The sequence below is a fragment of the Leuresthes tenuis genome, unplaced genomic scaffold (assembly GCF_036924035.1).
Source record: "Leuresthes tenuis unplaced genomic scaffold, fLeuTen1.0.hap1 SCAF_21, whole genome shotgun sequence".
NCBI lineage: Eukaryota > Metazoa > Chordata > Actinopteri > Atheriniformes > Atherinopsidae > Leuresthes > Leuresthes tenuis.
In genome coordinates this window covers 12,525,946-12,547,090 of record NW_027325375.1, presented here as the reverse complement: position 1 = coordinate 12,547,090, position 21,145 = coordinate 12,525,946, and the positions used below count along the sequence as shown (strand labels likewise).

General features: G+C 42.3%; 3 non-coding genes across 3 annotated transcripts; all 3 read right to left on the bottom strand.

Annotated features, from left to right (window-relative positions):
* Positions 1–6,913: 6,913 nt before the first annotated feature.
* LOC140280781 (U5 spliceosomal RNA) lies at positions 6,914–7,024 on the bottom strand. The gene has a single exon (XR_011909706.1). It is a non-coding gene; the product is annotated as a U5 spliceosomal RNA (small nuclear RNA).
* A 2,268-nt stretch (positions 7,025–9,292) lies between these two features.
* LOC140280452 (U2 spliceosomal RNA) lies at positions 9,293–9,476 on the bottom strand. Its single transcript, XR_011909419.1, has one exon. It is a non-coding gene; the product is annotated as a U2 spliceosomal RNA (small nuclear RNA).
* A 308-nt stretch (positions 9,477–9,784) lies between these two features.
* On the bottom strand, positions 9,785–9,898 carry LOC140280637 (U5 spliceosomal RNA). Its single transcript, XR_011909575.1, has one exon. It is a non-coding gene; the product is annotated as a U5 spliceosomal RNA (small nuclear RNA).
* Positions 9,899–21,145: the final 11,247 nt, after the last annotated feature.

Here is a 21,145-nt window from a genome sequence, read left to right as displayed (position 1 = left end):
ACCTGCTTTTCACCAAATATAGTCGGACATTCACACCTTCTTGCAGCCGAACACTTCCGCTCCACCTTTTAGTGTTCTATCACACCTTTTTTTCACCGCATTTTATACATTATGGTCGGAAATTTTCAACCACTCTCATCCGAAGACCTCTCCTCCTGCTTTCTTTAATATATTTGAACTTTAGTCGGACATCCAAACCTTCTTGCAGCTGAACCACCTCCGCTCCCTGTTTTGATCATATATGGTCTGGCAATACTACCTTTTCTTACCCGTTTGTGAGTAATTATGGCTGGACATTCACACCTACTTGCAGCCGAACACAACCCCTCTCGCTTTTGATGATGTATGGACCGGCATTTTTACCTTTTCTAACACATTTTTCAGCAATTATTGTCAGAGATTCACACCTACTCACAGCCGAACAACTCCGCTCCCGCATTTGATGATGTATAGTCGGGCATTCTCACCCTTTCTCATCAGCTTTTTGCAAATTATGATCTGACATTCACACCTACTTGCAGTCGAACAGCTCTGCTCCCGCTTTTGATTATGTTTGGTTGGATATTCGAACCTTTTCTTAACTTCTTTTTACATATTTTGGTTGGACGTTCACACCTTCTTGTAGCCGAACACTTCCACTCCTGCTTTTGATGATGTATGGTTGGGCATTCACACCTTTTTTTTGCCCATTTTTCAGGAATTATGGGTGGACATTCACACCTTGCAGCTGAACACCTCCTATCCCACTTATGATCATGTGCGGTTTGATTTTCGAAAAGTTTCTTTCATGTTTTCTAGCAATTATTGATGGACATGTAGACCTTCTTGCAGCTGAACACCTCCGCTCCCGCTTTTGATCATACATTGTCAGGCATTCGCACCTTGTCTTACCCACTTTTTACAAACTTTAGTCGAACAATCACACCTACTTGCAGCCGAACACAACCTCTCTCGCTTTTGATGATGTATGGACCGGCATTCTTACCTTTTCTAACACATTTTTCAGCAATTATGGTCGGAGATTCACACCTACTCACAGCCGAACAACTCCGCTCCCGCATTTGATGGTGTATAGTCGGGCATTCTCACCCTTTCTCATCAGCTTTTTGCAAATTATGATCTGACATTCACACCCACTTGCAGTCGAACAGCTCTGCTCCCGCTTTTGATTATGTATGATTGGATATTCGAACCTTTTCTTAACTGCTTTTTACAAACTTTGGTTGGACGTTCACACCTTCTTGTAGCCGAACACATGCACTCCTGCTTTTGATGATGTATGGTTGGGCATTCGCACCTTTTTTTTTACCCATTTTTCAGGTATTATGGGTGGACATTCACACCTTCTTGCAGCTGAACACCTCCTCTCCCGCTTATGATCATGTGCAGTTTGATATTCGAACATTTTCTTTCATGTTTTCTAGCAATTATTGATGGACATTCAGACCTTCTTGCAGCCGAAAACCTCCACTCCCTCTTTTGATCATACATTGTCGGGCATTCGCACCTTTTCTTACCCGCTTTTTACCAACTATGGTTGGACATTCACACCTTCTTACATCAGAACACCTCCGCTCCCTGTTTTGATTATGTATGGTTTGACATTCGCACCTTCTCTCACCCGCCTTTTACTATGGTCGGCCATTCACAGCTTCATCTCCACCATACTTGTATGGTGGGATATTCACACCCACCTGCATCCGAAGACCTCCGCCCCCACTTTTGTTGATATTTAGTCGGTCATTCGCACCTTACCCGCTTTTGGCAAACTATGGCCTTCTTGCAGCCAAACACCTCTGATCTCGCTTTTGATGATGTAAGGTTGGGCATTCAGACCTTGCTTCACCTGCTTTTCATCAAATATAGTCGGACATTCACACCCACTTGCATCCGAAGACCTCCGCCCCAAATTTTGTTGATATTTAGTCGGACATTCGCACCTTACCCGCTTTTGGCAAACTATGGCCTTCTTGCAGCCAAACACCTCTGATCTTGCTTTTGATGATGTAAGGTTGGGCATTCAGACCTTGCTTTACCTGCTTTTCACCAAATATAGTCGGACATTCACACCTTCTTGCAGCCGAACACTTCCGCTCCACCTTTTAGTGTTCTATCACACCTTTTTTTTCACCGCATTTTATACATTATGGTCGGAAATTTTCAACCACTTTCATCCGAAGACCTCTCCTCCCGCTTTTGTTAATATATTTGAACTTTAGTTTGACATTCAAACCTTCTTGCAGCTGAACCACCTCCGCTCCCTGTTTTGATCATATATGGTCTGGCAATACTACCTTTTCTTACCCGTTTGTAATTATGGCTGGACATTCACACCTACTTGCAGCCGAACACAACCTCTCTCGCTTTTGATGATGTATGGACCGGCATTTTTACCTTTTCTAACACATTTTTCAGCAATTATGGTCGGAGATTCACACCTACTCACAGCTGAACAACTCCGCTCCCGCATTTGATGATGTATAGTCGGGCATTCTCACCCTTTCTCATCAGCTTTTTGCAAATTATGATCTGACATTCACACCTACTTCCAGTCGAACAGCTCTAATCCCGCTTTTGATTATGTTTGGTTGGATATTCGAACCTTTTCTTAACTTCTTTTTACATATTTTTGTTGGACGTTCACACCTTCTTGTAGCCGAACACTTCCACTCCTGCTTTTGATGATGTATGGTTGGGCATTCACACCTTTTTTTTGCCCATTTTTCAGGAATTATGGGTGGACATTCACACCTTGCAGCTGAACACCTCCTATCCCACTTATGATCATATGCGGTTTGATTTTCGAAAATTTTCTTTCATGTTTTCTAGCAATTATTGATGGACATGTAGACCTTCTTGCAGCTGAACACCTCCGCTCCCGCTTTTGATCATACATTGTCAGGCATTCGCACCTTGTCTTACCCACTTTTTACAAACTTTAGTCGAACAGTCACACCTTTTTGCAGCCGAACACCACCTCTACCGCTTTTGATGATGTATGGTCCAGCATTCTTACCTTTTCTAACACATTCTTCAGCAATTATGGTCGGACATTCACACCTACTCAGAGCCGAACACCTCCGCTCCCGCATTTGATGGTCTATAGTCGGGCATTCTACAGCGGAAAAGACTCATTCTTATGTTTGGTTAGATATTCGAACCTTTTCTTAACTGCTTTTTACAAACTTTGGTCGGACGTTCACAATATCTTGCAGCCGAACACCTCCGCTTCCGCTTTTGATGGTGTATATTCGGGCATACGAACCTTTTCTTACCCGCTTTTTACAAACCAAGGTCGGACTTTCACACCTTCTCTTAGCTGAACAACTCTGCTCCCTCTTTTGATTGTGTACAGTCGGGTAATTTAACCTTTTCTTACCCGCTTTTTACCATCTATGGTCGGACATTCACACCGTCTTACAGCGGAACACCTCCGCTCCCTCTTTTGATGATGTATGGTTAGGCATTCGCACCTTTTCTTTCCCATTTTTCAGTAATTATGGGTAGACATTCACACCTTCTTGCAGCTGAACACCTCCTCTCCTGCTTATGATCATGTGCAGTTTGATATTCAAAAATTTTCTTTCATGTTTTCTAGCAATTATTGATGGACATTCAGACCGTCTTGAAGCTGAACACCTCCGCTCCCACTTTTGATGGTGTATAGTCGGGCTTTCGAGCCTTTTCTTCCCCGGTTTTTACAAATTATGGTTGGACATTCAGACCTTCTTGCAGCCGAAAACCTCCACTCCCTCTTTTGATGATACATTGTCGGGCATTCGCACCTTTTCTTACCCGCTTTTTACAAACCATGGTCGGACTTTCACACCTTCTTGTAGCCGAACAACTCCGCTCCCGCTATTGATTGTGTACAGTCGGGTATTTTAACCTTTTCTTACCCGCTTTTTACCAACTATTGTTGGACATTCACACCGTCTTACAGCGGAACACCTCCGCTCCCTCTTTTGATGGTGTATGTTCGGGCACTCGAACCTTTTCTTACCCGCTTTTTACAAACTATGGTCAGACATTCAAACCTTCTTGTAGCCGAACACATCCACTCCTGCTTTTGATGATGGGTATTCAAACCTACTTGTTGCCCACTTTTCATGAATTATGGATGGACATACACACCTTGTCGCAGCCAAACACCTCCGCTCCCTGTTTTGATCATGTATGATTGGACATTCGCACCTTTTCTCACCCGCTTTTTACTATGGTCGGCCATTCACAGCTTTCTCTCCACCATACTTGTATGGTGGGATATTCACACCCACTTGCATCCGAAGACCTCCGCCCCCACTTTTGTTGATATTTAGTCGGTCATTCGCAGCTTACCCGCTTTTGGCAAACTATGGCCTTCTTGCAGCCAAACACCTCTGATCTCGTTTTTGATGATGTAAGGTTGGGCATTCAGACCTTGCTTCACCTGCTTTTCACCAAATATAGTCGAACAGTCACACCTTCTTGCAGCCGAACACTTCTGCTCCACCTTTTAGTGTTCTATGGGGTATTCACACCTTTTTTTTCACCGCATTTTATTGATTATGGTTGGAAATTCTCACCCACTCTTATCCGAAGACCTCTCCTCCTTCTTTTGTTAATATATAGTCGGGCATTCAAACCTTTTCTTACCCGCTTTTTACAAACCAGGGTCGGACTTTCACACCTTTTAGTAGCCGAACAACTCCGCTCCCGCTATTGATTGTGTACAGTCGGGTATTTTCACCTTTTCTTACCCGCTTTTTACCAACTATGGTTGGACATTCACACCTTCTTACAGTGGAACACCTCCGCTCCCTCTTTTGATGGTGTATGTTCGGGCATTCGAACCTTTTCTTACCCGCTTTTTACAAACTATGGTCGGACATTAAAACCTTCTTGTAGCCGAACACATCCACTTCTGCTTTTGATGATGTATGGTTGGGCAATCGTACCTTTTCTTACCCATTTTGCAGTAATAATTGGTGGACATTCACACCTTTTTGCATTTTAACACCTCCTCTCCCGCTTATGATCATGTGCGGTTTGATATTCGAAAATTCTCTTCCATGTTTTCTAGCAATTATTGATGGACATTCAGACCTTGCAGCTGAACACCTCCGCTCCAGCTGTTGATGGTGTATAGTCGGGCTTTCGAGCCTTTTCTTCCCCGATTTTTAGAAATTATGGATGGACATTCAGACCTTCTTTCAGCCGAAAACCTCCGCTCCCTCTTTTGATCATACATTGTTGGGCATTCGCACCTTTTCTTACCCGCTTTTTACAATTCATTATCGGACTTTCACACCTTTTAGTAGCGGAACAACTCTGCTCCCGCTATTGATTGTGTACAATAGGGTATTTTAACCTTTTCTTACCTGCTTTTTGCCAATTATGGTTGGACATTCACACCTTCTTACAGCGGAACACCTCCGCTCCCTCCTTTGATGGTGTATGTTCGGGCATTCGAACCTTTTCTTACCCGCTTTTTACAAACTATGGTCAGACATTCAAACCTTCTTGTAGCCGAACACATCCACTCCTGCTTCTGATGATGGGTATTCAAACCTACTTGTTGCCCGCTTTTCATTAATTATGGGTGGACATACACACCTTGTCGCAGCCAAACACCTCCGCTCCCTGTTAGGATCATGTATGGTTGGGCATTCGTACCTTTTCTTACCCATTTTGCAGTAATTATGGGTGGACATTCACACCTTCTTGCATTTGAACACCTCCTCTCCCGCTTATGATCATGTGCGGTTTGATATTTGAAAATTCTCTTCCATGTTTTCTAGCAATTATTGATGGACATTCAGACCTTCTTGCAGCTGAACACCTCCGCTCCAGCTGTTGATGGTGTATAGTCGGGCTTTCGAGCCTTTTCTTCCCAGATTTTTACAAAATATGGATGGACATTCAGACCTTGTTTCAGCCGAAAACCTCCGCTCCCTCTTTTGATCATACATTGTCGGGCATTCGCACCTTTTCTTACCCGCTTTTTACAAACCATGGTCGGACTTTCACACCTTTTAGTAGCGGAACAACTCTGCTCCCGCTATTGATTGTGTACAATCGGGTATTTTAACCTTTTCTTACCTGCTTTTTGCCAACTATGGTCGGACATTCACACCTTCTTACAGCGGAACACCTCCGCTCCCTCCTTTGATGGTGTATGTTCGGGCATTCGAACCTTTTCTTACCCGCTTTTTACAAACTATGGTCAGACATTCACACCTTCTTGCAGCCGAACACTTCCGCTCTACCTTTTAGTGTTCTATGGGGTATTCACACTTTTTTTTTCACCGCATTTTATAGATTATGGTTGTAAATTCTCACCCACTCTTATCCGAAGACCTCTCCTCCTGCTTTGGTTAATATATAGTCGGGCATTCGAACCTTTTCTTACCCGCTTTTTACAAATTATGGTCGAACATTCACACCTACTTGCAGCCGAACACTTCCGCTCTACCTTTTAGTGTTCTATGGGGTATTCACACTTTTTTTTTCACCGCATTTTATAGATTATGGTTGTAAATTCTCACCCACTCTTATCCGAAGACCTCTCCTCCTGCTTTGGTTAATATATAGTCGGGCATTCGAACCTTTTCTTACCCGCTTTTTACAAATTATGGTCGAACATTCACACCTACTTGCAGCCGAACACCTCCGCTCCCGCTTTTGATGGTGTATAGTCGGGCTTTCGAGCCTTTTCTTCCCCGGTTTTTACAAATTATGGTTGGACATTCAGACCTTGCAGCCGAAAACCTCCGCTCCCTCTTTTGATCATACATTGTCAGGCATTCGCACCTACTTGCAGCCGAATACTTCCGCTCCACCTTTTAGTGATGTATGGTTGGCATTTGCACCTTTTCTTACCCTTTCTTACCCTACTGATTGCTTAAGATTAAGTTGTTTTTTCTCAAACTATAACATTTCCGATTTTAGTGTTCTATGAGGCATTCACATATTTTTTTTCACCGTAATGAAGTCTTTAGTAAAAGGCGAAAGACTTGTACGTTATGAAGAGAAACCAGAGTACGATTATCCGTCACTGCGGGAGCAGGGCATCAGGCTAGTTGGCATAGCCACCTTCCCCATGGTGAGCTTTGCTTGGTTGAGACGCTTGCCCCCCCCCTTGCTCCTCGGCTGACCAAGTAGGAACAATCGGGCCCTATTCGATGGCTGCCTTGTCTTTTACTCTGTGCAAAAGACAAGGCAGCAACAAAAACACCACGGGAAAACCGTATTGAGGCTTTGTTCTGACCGCTCATTCGGTGTCGCGTTTCTTTCAAGCAATTCTCCCGGTTAGCCCGCACTCGGCTCGCTCCCAGAGCCGTGTTAAAGTCTACTTCGCATTCACTCTCTTTTCTCAGCAGACTCTTGGGATTTTATCAATAAAATGAATTCCTTCACTCAAACTATGTTAAAACTGCTTTGTCCTTCATATTTACCATGTCTTGAAAGATTTAAACAAAAAAACCAACGTTGTACTTTGCAGTAAAAGAAATAGCAAATCTAAAGTTTCAGGAATCCGAGAATAAGCTTACTTTCATGAGTTCTTCACGATTTCGGATTTTGCTATAAAATGAATTCCTTCACTCAAACTAAATTAAAACTGCTAAACCGCTAATCTGTTACATGTAAGGCAGATGTCAAATTCACCGAATTAGGATTATTCGGTATTCGGCCAATCGAGCTGTAGCAGCTTCGGTAAAAGAGTATAAGTTGAAGAGTTTGTGAATAAAGGTGTGCGCACACATAGTGAGCTGTAGGAAAATAGGCAGGGAGCAATGCCGGCTGGGGTATATGTTCTTGTATGTTGTCTGACTGTTTGATTTGAATGTGTTGTGTAAGTGTCCTGTTGAATGTTACATGTTTGGGCTTTGACACGCTTCACTGTGGTTGTTAACTGTCTGGGGTGTCCTGAAATGTTATAGGTTTGGGCTGTGTGACATGCTTAATGCTTGTCAGTAGCTACCCACTTATTCATATATAGCAACTGACAACATAAGAAGTCTGGACATACTTTGATAGAGTAGTTGTAGAAGTATCCTTATTGATAATAGATAAACTAATTCATAGTGATAGAACAGTAGATGAACAGGTGCCTGCACATGTCTCACGAAAATAAAATGGGTGTATGATTGCTGACGGCAGAGCAATACTGCCAAACTTATGAGTTCTTGTGGCAAACTTGATTCAGTGTCTTGACGTGTATACGCTGTTTCGCTGACTTGATTGTCACAAGAAACAAAGTGTGTTTGATAAGATCCGACCATTTTATTACGGGAGGATCAGTATGTATGGATTTTGATGTGACTGATAAACCCATTCGTATCTTAAGCACAATCTAATACGTGAGACAACGCCCTGGCACACGATAAAAAAAAAAAGAGAGAGCGGTTTTGTGTCCCCACAGTCCATAATGTAGAAAAGAGAGAAAAAAGCCTTTCTGATTTGGTGTGTGTGCTCATAGTGCAGAGTGTAGAGAAAAGAAAGCCGTTTTGGTGTCACGGGTGTTGTGACTTACACACACACATTTCTAAATTGAGAAAGGAAATTATTTTAGAGGAAGCACTAGAGTTTAGATCCCACATTTGTTGATAGGCATTCATTTATTTCTTCACTTCTGATAAAAATGATAAGACTGACCTAAAGAATTGGAGGCCCATCACACTTTTAAACTTTGACTGTAAACTTTTTAGCAAGGTTTTAACGACACGGATGTCCTCTGTTTTAGAGGAGGTAATTCACCCAGACCAGGCTTGTGCCATCTCAGAGAGACAACTCACCGACAGCCTCGTACTGATTCGAGACATCATTGATTACGCTAGAGACAGAAACACCCGGCTTGTCATCTTAAATTTAGACTTTGAAAAAGCTTTTGATCGGGTCTCGCATCAATATCTCTTTCAGGTGTTGCAGCCATCGAATAGGGCCCGATTGTTCCTACTTGGTGAGATTTGCTTGGTTGAGACGCTTGCTCCCCCCCCTTGCTCCTCGGCTGACCAAGTAGGAACAATCGGGCCCTATTCGATGGCTGCCTTGTCTTTTACTCTGTGCAAAAGACAAGGCAGCCACAAACACCACGGGAACACCGTATTGAGGCTTTGTTCTGACCACTCATTCGGTGTCGCGTTTCTTTCAAGCAATTCTCCCGGTTAGCCCACACTCGGCTCGCTCCCAGAGCTGTGTTAAAGTCTACTTCGCATTCACTCTCTTTTCTCAGCAGATTAAAAGAAAGTTTCATCTTGGGCTCCCTGAAACTTCCATCCTGCACCGCTGTTTGCTTTTTCACAAGAGCAGAGAAGAGCGCACCGTTCCCAGCGGCACTGCAGTACTGGGTCGATGCTTGGAGTGAACGGAGCAAGCTTCTTTTTCAACTCCTATTCTTAAAAATCCATTTAATATGTAGTCCTCGTATAGAGGACATATTAAACTGATAAGAACAGATACTACACTTGATCTTAGCCAAAAGGCCGAGAAGCGATAACTGTCCACTGTTTCAGGTCCGAGGGCCCTTGCTGGCACAATGCGCACTTGTAGCAGTGTTCTTTTTATGGCCATAGGTGGCCAGAGTGTCACGTTGCACCTCCGCCCACCCGCTGCACTGAGCACTCTTCAGCCCTTTTAAATGGTATAACTTTGCACTCCCGCACGCTCCAGCAAGCACCATTCAAGCAACAACTTTGCACTCCAGCTTCGAACATCGGCACAGTCGCAACAAGTAAGGCGACTCTACTCAGAGAAGTCACTCTGCACAGTAAGAAGATTTCTTTTGCACAGACAGAAAGGGCTTCACCCGCAAAGGTAAAGCCTGCCAAAAATAGAAACAACTCATTAGTGCTGCTCTCCACAGAAATCTTTAGTAAAAGGCGAAAGACTTGTACGTTATGAAGAGAAACCAGAGTACGATTATCCGTCACTGCGGGAGCAGGGCATCAGGCTAGTTGGCATAGCCACCTTCCCCATGGTGAGCTTTGCTTGGTTGAGACGCTTGCTCCCCCCCCCCCCCCCCCTTCCTTGCTCCTCGGCTGACCAACTAGGAACAATCGGGCCCTATTCGATAGCTGCCTTGTCTTTTACTCTGTGCAAAAGACAAGGCAGCAACAAAACACCACGAGAATCCCGTATTGAGGCTTTGTTCTGATCGCTCATTCGGTGTCGCGTTTCTTTCAAGCAATTCTCCCGGTTAGCCCACACTCGGCTCGCTCCCATAGCCGTGTTAAAGTCTACTTCGCATTCACTCTCTTTTCTCAGCAGACTCTTGGGATTTTATCTATAAAATGAATTCCTTCACTCAAACTATGTTAAAACTGCTTCGTCCTTAATATTTACCATGTCTAGAAAGATTTAAACAAAAAAAACAACGTTGTACTTTGCAGTAAAAGAAAGAGCAAATCTAAAGTTTCAGGAATCCGAGAATAAGCTTACTTTCATGAGTTCTTCACGATTTCGGATTTTGCTATAAAATGAATTCCTTCACTCATACTAAATTAAAACTGCTAAACCGCTAATCTGTTATATGTAAGGCAGATGTCAAATTCACCGAAATAGGATCAAAGGGTATTCGGCCAATCGAGCTGTAGCAGCTTCGGTAAAAGAGTATAAGTTGAAGAGTTTGTGAATAAAGGTGTGCGCACACATAGTGTGCTGTACGAAAATAGGCAGGGAGCAATGCCGGCTGGGGTATATGTTCTTGTATGTTGTCTGACTGTTTGATTTGAATGTGTTGTGTAAGTGTCCTGTTGAATGTTACATGTTTCTGCTTTGACACGCTTCACTGTGGTTGTTAACTGTGTGGTGTGTCCTGAAATGTTATATGTTTGGGCTGTGTGACATGCTTAATGCTTGTCAGTAGCTACCCACTTATTCATATATAGCAACTGACAACATAAGAAGTCCGGACATACTTTGATAGTAGTTGTAGAAGTATCCTTATTGATAATAGATCACTAATTCATAGTGATAGAACAGTAGATGAACAGGTGCTTGCACATGTCTCACGAAAATAAAATGGGTGTATGATTGCTGACGGCAGAGCAATACTGCCAAACTTATGAGTTCTTGTGGCAAACTTGATTCAGTGTCTTGACGTGTATACGCTGTTTCGCTGACTTGATTGTCACAAGAAACAAAGTGTGTTTGATAAGATCCGACCATTTTATTACGGGAGGATCAGTATGTATGGATTCTGATGTGACTGATAAACCCATTTGTATCTTAAGCATAATCTAATACGTGAGACAACGCCCTGGCACACGATAAAAAAAAAAGAAAGAGAGAGAGCGGTTTTGTGTCCCCACAGTCCATAATGTAGAAAAGAGAGAAAAAAGCCTTTCTGATTTGGTGTGTGTGCTCATAGTGCAGAGTGTAGAGAAAAGAAAGCCGTTTTGGTGCCATGGGTGTTGTGACTTACACACACACATTTCTAAATTGAGAAAGGAAATTATTTTAGAGGAAGCACTAGAGTTTAGATCCCACATTTGTTGATAGGCATTCATTTATTTCTTCACTTCTGATGAAGTTTCAACAATAAACAACAAACTTTGTATTATGAGAAAGAACTTCTTCAGCAATAAGCATCTCTCGACATATGACGAAATACAGATTTTCCTATAAAATTAATTCCTTCTATCAGCCTGACTTAAAACTGTTTGTCCTCCTTATTTATCCACTTCAAATCAAGTTTCAACAATTAAAAAAAATTTGTAGTTTGAGAAAGAACAACTTAATCTTCAGCAATCAGTATAAAAAGAGGTGCAAATGCCAACCATACATACCTAAAAGGTGGAGCGGAAGTATTCAGCTGCAAGTAGGTGTGAATGTTCGACCATAATTTGTAAAAAGCGGGTAAGAAAAGGTTCGAATGCCCGACTATATATTAACAAAAGCGGGAGGAGAGGTCTTCGGATGAGAGTGGGTGAGAATTTCCAACCATAATCTATAAAATACGGTGAAAAAAAATATGTGAATGCCTCATAGAACACTAAAAGCGGAAGTGTTCGGCTGCAAGAAGGTGTGAATGTCCGACTATATTTGGTGAAAAGCAGGTGAAGCAAGGTCTGAATGCCCAACCTTACATCATCAAAAGCGAGATCAGAGGTGTTTGGCTGCAAGAAGGCCATAGTTTGCCAAAAGCGGGTAAGGTGCGAATGACCGACTAAATATCAACAAAAGTGGGGGCGGAGGTCTTCGGATGCAAGTGGGTGTGAATATCCCACCATACAAGTATGGTGGAGAGGAAGCTGTGAATGGCCGACCATAGTGAAAGGCGAGAGAAGGTGCGAATGTCAAACCATACATAATCAAAACAGGGAGCGGAGGTGTTCTGCTGTAAGAAGGTGTGAATGTCCAACCATAGTTGGTAAAAAGCGGGTAAGAAAAGGTTAAAATACCCGACTGTACACAATCAATAGCGGGAGCGGAGTTTTTCGGCTACTAAAAGGTGTGAAAGTCCGACCATGGTTTGTAAAAAGCGGGTAAGAAAAGGTGCAAATGCCCGACAATGTATGATCAAAAGAGGGAGTGGAGGTTTTCGGCTGCAAGAAGGTCTGAATGTCCAACCATAATTTGTAAAAACCGGGGAAGAAAAGGCTCGAAAGCCCGACTATACACCATCAAAAGTGGGAGCGGAGGTGTTCAGCTGCAAGACGGTCTGAATGTCCATCAATAATTGCTAGAAAACATGAAAGAAAATTTTCGAATATCAAACTGCACATGATCATAAGCGGGAGAGGAGGTGTTCAGCTGCAAGAAGGTGTGAATGTCTACCCATAATTACTGAAAAATGGGTAAGAAAATGTGCGAATGCCTAACCATACAACGCTGTAAGACGGTGTGAATGTCCGACCATAGATGGTAAAAAGCGGGTAAGAAAAGGTTAAATTACCCGACTGTACACAATCAAAAGAGGGAGCGGAGTTGTTCAGCTAAGAGAAGGTGTGAAAGTCCGACCTTGGTTTGTAAAAAGCGGGTAAGAAAAGGTTCGTATGCCCGAATATACACCATCAAAAGCGGAAGCTGAGGTGTTCGGCTGCAAGATATTGTGAACGTCCGACCAAAGTTTGTAAAAAGCAGTTAAGAAAAGGTTCGAATATCTAACCAAACATAATCAAAAGCGGGAGCAGAGCTGTTCGACTGGAAGTAGGTGTGAATGTCAGATCATAATTTGCAAAAAGCTGATGAGAAAGGGTGAGAATGCCCGACTATACACCATCAAATGCGGTAGCGGAGTTATTCGGCTGTGAGTAGGTGTGAATCTCCAACCATAATTGCTGAAAAATGTGTTAGAAAAGGTAAAAATGCCGGTCCATACATAATCAAAATCGGGAGAGGTGGTGTTCAGCTGCAAGAAGGTCTAAATGTCTATCAATAATTGCTAGAAAACATGAAAGAAAATTTTCGAAAATCAAACCACACATGATCATAAGTGGGAGAGGAGGTGTTCAGCTGCAAGATATTGTGAACGTCCGACCAAAGTTTGTAAAAAGCAGTTAAGAAAAGGTTCGAATATCTAACCAAACATAATCAAAAGCGGGAGCAGAGCTGTTCGACTGCAAGTAGGTGTGAATGTCAGATCATAATTTGCAAAAAGCTGATGAGAAAGGGTGAGAATGCCCGACTATACACCATCAAATGCGGTAGCGGAGTTGTTCGGCTGTGAGTAGGTGTGAATCTCCAACCATAATTGCTGAAAAATGTGTTAGAAAAGGTAAAAATGCCGGTCCATACATCATCAAAATCGGGAGAGGTGGTGTTCAGCTGCAAGAAGGTCTAAATGTCCATCAATAATTGCTAAAAAACATGAAAGAAAATTTTCGAAAATCAAACCACACATGATCATAAGTGGGAGAGGAGGTGTTCAGCTGCAAGAAGGTGTGAATGTCCACCCATAATACCTGAAAAATGGGTAAAAAAAAGGTGCGAATGCCCAACCATAAATCATCAAAAGCAGGAGTGGAGTTGTTCAGCTACAAGAAGGTATGAAAGTCCAACCATGGTTTGTAAAAAGCGGGTAAGAGAAGGTTCGAATACCCGAATATATACCATCAAAAGCGGAAGCGGGGGTGTTCGGCTGCAAGAAGGTGTGAACGTCCGACCAAAGTTTTTAAAAAGCAGTTAAGAAAAGGTTTGAATATCCAACCGAACATAATCAAAAGCGGGAGCAGAGCTGTTCGACTGCAAGTAGGTGTGAATGTCAGATCATAATTGCTGAAAAATGTGATAGAAAAGACTAGAATGCCGGACAATACATCATCAAAAGCGGGAGAGGTGGTTTTTCGGCTGAGAGTAGGTGTGAATGTCCAGCCATAATTACTCACAAACGGGGGAAGAAAAGGTAGTATTTCCAGACCACACATGATCAAAACAGGGAATGGAGGTGGTTCAGCTGCAAGGTGACTAAAGTTTGTAAAAACCGTGTAAGACAAGGGGCGAATGCCCGACAATGTATGATCAAAAGAGGGAGCGGAGGTTTTTGGCTGCAAGGTCTGAATGTCCAACCATAATTTGTAAAAATCGGGGAAGAAAAGGCTCAAAAGCCCGACTATACACCATCAAAAGCGGGAGCAGAGGTGTTCAGGTGCAAGAAGGTCTGAATGTCCGACCAATAATTACTGAAAAATGGGTAAGAAAAGGTGCGAATGCCAAATCATACATCATCAAAAGCAGGAGCGGATGTGTTCGGCTACAAGAAGGTTTGAATGTCCAACCATAGTAAGTAATAGGTGGGTAAGAAAAGGCTCGAATGCCCGACTATACACCATCAAAAGCGGAAGCGGAGGTGTTCGGCTGCAAGACGGTGTGAACGTCCGACCAAAGTTTGTAAAAAGCATTAAGAAAATGTTCGAATATCCAACCAAACATAATCAAAAGCGGGAGCAGAGCTGTTCGACTTCAAGTAGGTGTGAATATCAGATCATAATTTGCAAAAAGCTGATGAGAAAGGGTGAGAATGCCCGACTATACACTATCAAATGTGGGAGCGGAGGTGTTCGTCTGTGAGTAGGTGTGAATGTCCGACCATAATTGCTGAAAAATGTGTTAGAAAAGGTAAGAAGGCCGGACCATATATCATCAAAAGCGGGAGAGGTTGTGTTCGGCTGCAAGAAGGTGTGAATGTCCAGCCATAATTACTCACAAACGGGTAGGAAAAGGTACTATTGCCAGACCATATATGATCAAAACAGGGAGCGGAGGTGGTTCAGCTGCAAGAAGGTTTGAATGTCCGACTAAAGTTTGTAAAAAGCGGGTAAGACAAGGTGTGAATGCCCGACAATGTATGATCAAAAGAGGAGCGGAGGTTTTCGGCTGCAAGAAGGTCTGATTGTCCACCCATAATTACTGAAAAATGGGTAAGAAAAGGTGCGAAAGCCCAACCGCACATGATCATAAGTGGATGAGAAGGTGTTCGACTGCAAGTAGGTGTGAATGTAATCAATGTCTAGATAGATTTCAACAAAAAACAACGTTGTACTTTGCAGTAAAAGAAAGTGCAAATCAAAAGTTTTAGGAATCCGAGAATAAGCTTATTTTCATGAGTTCTGCACGATTTCGGATTTTATGTATAAAATGAATTTCTTCATGCAAACTAAGTTAACACTGCTTTGTCCTTCATATGTACCCATTTCTACATATATTTCAAGCATAAACTTCCTCATATTACCCTGAATGAGAAAGAGCCACACTTGTGATTAAGCCATACCTCCCTTTTGAGGAGTTCTGCATGATTTGGGATTTTATCTATAAAATTAATTCCTTCACTCAAACTATGTTAAAACGGCTTTTACCTTCATATATATCAATGTGTCGATAGATTTAAACAAAAAAAACAACGTACTTTGCAATAAAAGAAAGAGCAAATCAAAAGTTTTAGGAATCCGAGAATAAGCTTATTTTCATGAGTTCTGCACGATTTCGGATTTTATGTATAAAATTAATTCATTCACTCAAACCAAGTTAAAACTGCTTTTTCCTTCATATTTATCAATGTCTAGATCGACTTCAACAAAGAACAACATTGTATTTTGCAGTAGAAGAAAGAGCAAAACTGAAGGATCAGGAATCCGAGAATAAGCTTCTTTTCATACGTTCTGCATGATTTGGGATTTTATGTATAAAATGAATTCCTTCACTCAAACTAAGTTAACACTGCTTTGTCCTTCATATGTACCCATTTCTACATATATTTCAAGCATAAACTTCCTCATATTACCCTGAATGAGAAAGAACCACACTTGTGATTAAGCCATACGCCCCTTTTGAGGAGTTCTGCATGATTTGGGATTTTATCTATAAAATCAATTCCTTCACTCAAACTATGTTAAAACGGCTTTTACCTTCATATTTATCAATGTCTCGATATATTTAAACAAAAAAAACAACGTTGTACTTTGCAGTAAAAGAAAGAGCCAATCAAAAGTTTTAGGAATCCGAGAATAAGCTTATTTTCATGAGTTCTGCACGATTTCGGATTTTATGTATAAAATGAATTAATTCACTCAAACCAAGTTAAAACTGCTTTTTCCTTCATATTTATCAATGTCTAGATCGACTTCAACAAAGAACAACATTGTATTTTGCAGTAGAAGAAAGAGCAACACTGAAGGATCAGGAATCCGAGAATAAGCTTATTTTCTTATGGGCAAGTGGGAACTGCTTTGTCCTTCATATTTATCAATGTGTAGATGGATTTCAACTTCTTCTACTGCAAAGTCCAATGTTTTTCTTTGTTGAAGTCGATCTAGACATTGATGAATATTGAAGGACAAAGCAGTTTTAACTTGCTTTGAGCAAAGCAATTCATTTTATAGCAAAATCCGAAATCGTGCAGAACTCATGAAAGCAGGCTTATACTCGGATTCCTGAAACTTTAGATTTGCTCTTTCTTTTACTGTAAAGTACAACGTTGTTTTTTTGTTTAAATATTTCTAGACATGGTAAATATGAAGGACAAATCAGTTTTAACATAGTTTGAGTGAAGTAATGCATTTTTTAAGCAAAATCCCAAATCATGCAGAACTCACGAAATGCTTTTTCTCGCTTTTCACTGCTTTTTACAAACTTTGGTCGGACGTTCACACCTTCTTGCATCCGAACACCTCCGCTTCCGCTTTTGATGATATATATTCGGGCATTTGAACCTTTTTTTACCCGCTTTTTACAAACCATTGTCGGACTTTCTTTGCAGCCGAACACCACCTCTCCCGCTTTTGATGATGTATGGTCCAGTATTCTTACCTTTTCTAACACATTTTTCAGCAATTATGGTCGGACATTCACACCTACTCACAGCTGGACACCTCCGCTCTCTCTTTTGATCATACATTGTTGGGTATTCGCACCTTGTCCTACCCGCTTTTTACAAAATATAGTCAGACATTAACACCTTGCAGCTGAACCTCCGCTCCCTGTTTTGATCATGTATGGTCTGGCAATACTACCTTTTCTTCCCCCGTTTGTGAGTAATTATGGCTGGACATTCACACTTACTTGCAGTCGAACAGCTCTGCTCCCGCTTTTGATTATGTTTGGTTGGATATTCGAACCTTTTCTTAACTGCTTTTTACAAACCATGGTCGGACTTTCACACCTTCTTGTAGCCGAACAACTCCGCTCCCGCTATTGATTGTGTACAGTCGGGTATTTTACCCTTTTCTTACCCGCTTTTTACCAACTATGGTCGGACATTCACACCGTCTTACAGCGGAACACCTCCGCTCCCGCTTTTTATGGTGTATAGTCGGGCATTCGAACCTTTTCTTACCCGCTTTTTACAAACTTTGGTAGGACATTCAAACCTTCGTGTATCCGAAAACCTCCGCTCTCTCTTTTGATCATACATTGTCGGACATTCGCACCTTTTCTTACCCGCTTTTTACAAACCATGGTCGGACTTTCACACCTTCTTGTAGCCGAACAACTCCGCTCCCGCTATTGATTGTGTACAGTCGGGTATTTTACCCTTTTCTTACCCGCTTTTTACCAACTATGGTCGGACATTCACACCGTCTTACAGCGGAACACCTCCGCTCCCGCTTTTTATGGTGTATAGTCGGGCATTGGAACCTTTTCTTACCCGCTTTTTACAAACTTTGGTAAGACATTCAAACCTTCGTGTATCCGAAAACCTCCGCTCTCTCTTTTGATCATACATTGTCGGACATTCGCACCTTTTCTTACCCGCTTTTTACAAACCATGGTCGTACTGTCACACCTTCTTGTAGCCGAACACATCCGCTCCCGCTATTGATTGTGTACAGTCGGGTATTTTAACCTTTTCTTACCCGCTTTTTACCAAGTATGGTCGGACATTCACACCTTCGTACAGCGGAACACCTCCGCTCCCTCTTTTGATGGTGTATGTTCGGGCATTCAAACCTTTCCTTACCCGCTTTTTCCAAACTATGGTCGGCTATTCACAGCTTCCTCTCCACCATACTTGTATGGTGGGATATTCACACCCACTTGCATCCGAAAACCTCCGCCCCAAATTTTGTTGATATTTAGTCGGACATTCGCACCTTACCCGCTTTTGGCAAACTATGGCCTTCTTGCAGCCTAACAACTCTGATCTTGCTTTTGATGATGTAAGGTTGGGCATTCAGACCTTGCTTCACCTGCTTTTCACCAAATATAGTCGGACATTCACACCTTCTTGCAGCCGAACACTTCCGCTCCACCTTTTAGTGTTCTATCACACCTTTTTTTTCACCGCATTTTATACATTATGGTTGGAAATTTTCAACCACTTTCATCCGAAGACCTCTCCTCCCGCTTTTGTTAATATATTTGAACTTTAGTTTGACATTCAAACCTTCTTGCAGCTGAACCACCTCCGCTCCCTGTTTTGATCATATATGGTCTGGCAATACTACCTTTTCTTACCCGTTTGTGAGTAATTATGGCTGGACATTCACACCTACTTGCAGCCGAACACAACCTCTCTCGCTTTTGATGATGTATGGACCGGCATTTTTACCTTTTCTAACACATTTTTCAGCAATTATGGTCGGAGATTCACACCTACTCACAGCCGAACAACTCCGCTCCCGCATTTGATGATGTATAGTCGGGCATTCTCACCCTTTCTCATCAGCTTTTTGCAAATTATGATCTGACATTCACACCTACTTGCAGTCGAACAGCTCTGCTCCCGCTTTTGATTATGTTTGGTTGGATATTCGAAACATTTCTTAACTTCTGTTTACATATTTTGGTTGGACGTTCACACCTTCTTGTAGCTGAACACATGCACTCCTGCTTTTGATGATGTATGGTTGGGCATTCGCACCTTTTTTTTACCCATTTTTCAGGTATTATGGGTGGACATTCACACCTTCTTGCAGCTGAACACCTCCTCTCCCACTTATGATCATGTGCGGTTTGATTTTCGAAAAGTTTCTTTCATGTTTTCTAGCAATTATTGATGGACATGTAGACCTTCTTGCAGCTGAACACCTCCGCTCCCGCTTTTGATCATACATTGTCAGGCATTCGCACCTTGTCTTACCCACTTTTTACAAACTTTAGTCGAACAGTCACACCTTTTTGCAGCCGAACACCACCTCTACCGCTTTTGATGATGTATGGTCCAGCATTCTTACCTTTTCTAACACATTCTTCAGCAATTATGGTCGGACATTCACACCTACTCAGAGCCGAACACCACCGCTCCCGCATTTGATGGTCTATAGTCGGGCATTCTACAGCGGAAAAGACTCATTCTTATGTTTGGTTAGATATTCAAACCTTTTCTTAACTGCTTTTTACAAACTTTGGTCGGACGTTCACAATATCTTGCAGCCGAACACCTCCGCTTCCGCTTTTGATGGTGTATATTCGGGCATACGAACCTTTTCTTACCCGCTTTTTACAAACCAAGGTCGGACTTTCACACCTTCTCTTAGCTGAACAACTCCGCTCCCTCTTTTGATTGTGTACAGTCGGGTAATTTAACCTTTTCTTACCCGCTTTTTACCATCTATGGTCGGACATTCACACCGTCTTACAGCGGAACACCTCCGCTCCCTCTTTTGATGATGTATGGTTAGGCATTCGCACCTTTTCTTACCCATTTTTCAGTAATTATGGGTAGACATTCACACCTTCTTGCAGCTGAACACCTCCTCTCCTGCTTATGATCATGTGCAGTTTGATATTCGAAAATTTTCTTTCATGTTTTCTAGCAATTATTGATGGACATTCAGACCGTCTTGAAGCTGAACACCGTCTTGAAGCTAAACACCTCCGCTCCCACTTTTGATGGTGTATAGTCGGGCTTTCGAGCCTTTTCTTCCCCGGTTTTTACAAATTATGGTTGGACATTCAGACCTTCTTGCAGCCGAAAACCTCCACTCCCTCTTTTGATCATACATTGTCGGGCATTCGCACCTTTTCTTACCCGCTTTTTACAAACCATGGTCGGACTTTCACACCTTCTTGTAGCCGAAAAACTCCGCTCCCGCTATTGATTGTGTACAGTCGGGTATTTTAACCTTTTCTTACCCGTTTTTTACCAACTATTGTTGGACATTCACACCGTCTTACAGCGGAACACCTCCGCTCCCTCTTTTGATGGTGTATGTTCGGGCACTCGAACCTTTTCTTACCCGCTTTTTACAAACTATGGTCAGACATTCAAACCTTCTTGTAGCCGAACACATCCACTCCTGCTTTTGATGATGGGTATTCAAACCTACTTGTTGCCCGCTTTTCATTAATTATGGGTGGACATACACACCTTGTCGCAGCCAAACACCTCCGCTCCCTGTTTTGATCATGTATGATTGGACATTCGCACCTTTTCTCACCCGCTTTTTACTATGGTCGGCCATTCACAGCTTCCTCTCCACCATACTTGTATGGTGGGATATTCACACCCACTTGCATCCGAAGACCTCCGCCCCCACTTTTGTTGATATTTAGTCGGTCATTCGCAGCTTACCCGCTTTTGGCAAACTATGGCCTTCTTGCAGCCAAACACCTCTGATCTCGTTTTTGATGATGTAAGGTTGGGCATTCAGACCTTGCTTCACCTGCTTTTCACCAAATATAGTTGAACAGTCACAGCTTCTTGCAGCCGAACACTTCTGCTCCACCTTTTAGTGTTCTATGGGGTATTCACACCTTTTTTTTCACCGCATTTTATTGATTATGG